Genomic DNA, 4,310 nt, shown 5'->3' on the forward strand with positions numbered 1-4,310 from the left:
TTCTGAAGGGTCTAGGCCTGAAACGTCAGCCTTCCTGCTCCTCTGATGCTGCTTGGCCTGCTGTGTTCATCCAGCTCTACATCTTGTTATCTCATTAAAAAAAGTTTGTCTGGTTCCCAACACCACCTCTTCCAGTGATTAAGCTTTTTTAAAAAAAAAGCTTTGCTTAACTGACACTTTAGTTTTTCCTTGGACTGCTGAGACCTATTTTGTTTACAATTTGACTGTTGAAACTTTAAATGCTGATGGTCTAAACTTTTCAATAGTTCCAACAACTTGAAGATTTAAATCCACAGTCTCCTGGATTGGAAGCTCTACAGACAAGAAACTATTAATTCTGAGCAGACTGGTTCCTCTGAACTAGTTGGAAGAAATTAGTTCCCCTGCTCACTCAACTTGTTTCTGAACTCAACTCTTGATCTTTCTGAATTTAAAAAAAAACTTTGAATCTTCTGTTCTAAAAGTTACAACTAAAGTTGTCTTAATGTGTTAATTCTGCCTCTTGTAAACCCAAGAGGGTAAGCATTTCACCTATTAATACTTTGGTATGTAGGTCACTCCTTCAAAATTAACTAACTTCTTAAACAATGAAGCCACAGAACTCACATCCATGTGCCTCTGTTTTGAAATCCAAATCCTAACAAATAAATATACATGAGGAACTTTTGCATCCTTTGTTCAAGTGCAAGTTATTCAGTTTCAACAAACTGGTGACTTGTAGGCTATTTAATTTGCATCCATAAACAGGAAAAGCAAGTTCACAAATGAAAGATACCATGAATTTACCCTAATCACCCTGATAATACTAGGTGCAGTACCCATTTGCTGAGTAATTCATGATATTGCTCAATGTGAAATCCAATATAATTCACTTGGTGAATCAGGAAAAGGAATGCAAACAGAACTATCCAAGATGCAACTGAATCATATGATTTTCCTGATTATCTGCTGTTGCTAAACAGAAGCACAAATGAGTTGAGAACTGGATTTTCTCAGCCCATCTCATCCATTTCACAGACCATGTGAAAGTGATTACTCCTTATGGAATCCCATTTTAATTACAATTGGCCCATCAATGATGCCATATCAGGGAAAACCTCAGCTGACTTAGTAATCTAAGGATAAGATTCTACCTGGTAAGCCAGTCATTCTCACATTAAAGCAGTGATTCAGTGTAGGCACAACTCTATAAATACCCTTCGTGAAGATACAAACTTGCAATTAGATGGCACCTTTCATTACCTTCAGGATACCACCCATGTGAAAAAGACTATATATAGTGAAGTATACTCATACATTCTGCCTTAAGCAATAAAAGGCAAAGACAGTCAAAAACTAAAATGACTGTTACAGAAGTTTAAAGAATGTGTTCGGTAAAGTAGGACTGTCCCTCTGTAAAACACCACAAGTTAAAAGTAGTCTAGTGTGGAGCACAATGTGCTTCTTCATTTCCCCAGTTTATGAAAAATGCCTTTTTACCTTCCTGATAATGGAAATGAGACAACCTTGATAAGGTTTAATGGTGCTAGTTTAAAGACAAACTTGTTCATGTGGCCCAAAAAAAATTTGTAGGTCTTTGCCCTGTGAAGATCTGGAAGTATGTCAGAGGTCCTCTTTCAAGTAAAGGTTGGTGACATGTTGGGTCAGGCATGCAGCATACATTTGTTATACTGACAATAAAACTGATAACACTGATTCTTTGACCATAACTAAACTAAAAACGTTTTAACAACCATTAGCTTCCCAAAGCAGACTCCCTTTTATTCCCCAAACCTGTTTTTACAAAATGATAGAGCTTTAACAGAACAGAAAGAGGCCCTTTCACCCACCATGGTGTGCTGGTCAAACAAACATCTATCTATTCCAATCCAATCTTCCAGCACTCGGCCTGTAACTTGATATGCTGTGCTATTTTATTTGTTGTTATGAAGGTTACTGTCTCCAGTGTTTTAAGAAGTTAGTTTCAAATACCTACAACTGTCAGAATTTTTCCCCTCAAAAGCACCTGCTCCTTACCTTAAAAAGGTGTCCTCCTTGGTTATCGATTCCTCCACTAACAGGAAGAGTTTCTCCTTGTCAAAGCCCCAGAACTTTCTACACCTCACTCAGATGCCCCTCAGCTTTTTCTGCCAAAGGAAAACTACCCTAGCTTATTTAGTCTTTTCTTAACAGAACTGCTCCAGTCCGGGCAATGTACAAGTGAATCTCTTGTACCCCTTTAGTACAGGCTCATTCTTCTTTTTGGAGGGTGGGTGCAACAAGATCACAGTATTCCAGTTGTGGTCTGATTAATTTATGTAGCTCCATCATAACACCTTGCTCTTGTGTTCAGTGCCTTGACTAATAAAAGGAACAAAGTATCCCATGTCTTGTTTAACCACCTTATCTAATTGTCTTGCTGCCTTCAGGCATCCATTGACATGCACACTAAGGTCCCTCCAATTCTCTGTACTTCCTGGGGTCTGACCATTCAGCATGTACTCCTTTGCACAGTTAGACCTCCCAAGACATATCACCTCTTATTTTAAAGGAGAAAGTTCCATTTGCTGCTGTTCAGCTTCTCAACATGATCCTGTAGTTTAAGGCTCCTCACTATTTGCCACATAACTAATTTTCTATCGTCTGTGAATTTATTCATCATACCACCTACACTTATGTCTAGACTATTAATGTACACAACAAACAGCAAGCAGAAGCAACATCCTGGTGGTATTATCACTGGATTGTTAGTTTAGAGATCCAGATAATGTTCTGGGGATTCAGGTTTGAATCCCACCACAGCAGATGGTGGAATTTGGATTCAATTTTAAAAAATTAGGAGTTTAACAATGATTATGAATAAAAACTATCTGGTTCACTAATGCCCTTTAGGGAAGGAAACTGCCATCCTTATCTAGTGTGGCCTCAAGTGCACCCCTATATAGTTGATTTAACTGCCTCCTTGGCAATTAGGATGGTCTAGCCAGCAACGCCCTCATCCATGAATGAATTTAAGAAAATTGACACATCAAATCTTGTCACCTGCCATTGAAATCTGCTTGCAGTCACAAAACCACCTTTTAACCATCAGCTTTTGATTCCTGTGGCTAAGCCAATTTTAGATCCAATTTACCAGTGTCCTGGATCCCATCAACTCTTAGCTTAAGAAGTTTCCAATGCAAAACCAATGTCAGAAATCCACCTTGACTACAATCAACTGCACTACCTTCATCTACACACTTAGTCACCTCAAAAAATTCAAATCAAATCTGTTAGACATGATGTCTCCCAATGAAAGCTATGCTGACTATCTCTGCATCTTAAACAGGAGATCGATTCTGTCACTCAGTTTTTCCCCCCCAACAGTTTCCAAACACAGATGTTAGATTCACTGACTTATAATTTCCTAGTTTATCCCTCGGACCCTTGATTTCTGCAGCAGAATGGGTTACATCTCACGTAGGCCAAGGGTTTTATACACTTTCAAGCATGTTAAATTGCTCATTCCTCCTCAATGCTAATTTGCTCAAGTATATCACATTCCCTCATTCATTTTCCATCACCCCAATTTCTATACCTACATCATCCTTCTTTATGGTGAATACAGATGCAATGTACTCATTAAAAACTTCAGCCATGTCTTCCAAGTTCTAAACAGATTGCCCCTCTTTTGTTCCCGACTGTTTTTCTGGTTATTCTCTTGCCCCCAATATACTTACAAAACACTTAAGTAATCCTAAGGGAAAAAACTGTTTTTTTCAGCACCCTCTTCACTCCGTTATTTAAGGGAGCCCTGACATTTTTCATACACCTAGACTATCTGCTGATGAGTGGAGTTTCTACTTTAACCTTCCTTTTCGCCCCCTGTATTCTGTCCTGTACGTCCCTCAATTATCTAGGATTCTCTGGATTTGTTGGTCTCACCCTTCACCTTTACAGCAAAGTGTTGGACCTACACCATCACTTATTTTTCAATGACTCCCACTACTGATGTGAATTTTCCTGCAAACTAGCTACTCCAATCTGACCAGATCCCAGCATCTTAAAAATCAAACCTCCAACAAATGAGAAACTTTATTTCTGGTCCACCTTTCTCCTTATCCATAAGGCCTTAAGTCTTGAATTAAAGGTCGCTAACAAAATGACCCCCCACTGCCACATCTTTCACAAGCCTGGCTTTGGTCTCAAACTAGGTCCAGCATCACTCCCTCTCTTATTGGAGAGTGTGTGTCGGCTTAAAGCCGATCTGGACACTAAAGACTTTCACACTTTGTCCGTCCAAGTTAATATTGGGGAAAATTAAAGTGTTTAGTTTTACTTGTGTGGATCCA

Source organism: Rhincodon typus, chromosome 35 (genome assembly GCF_021869965.1).
Source record: "Rhincodon typus isolate 14 chromosome 35, sRhiTyp1.1, whole genome shotgun sequence".
NCBI lineage: Eukaryota > Metazoa > Chordata > Chondrichthyes > Orectolobiformes > Rhincodontidae > Rhincodon > Rhincodon typus.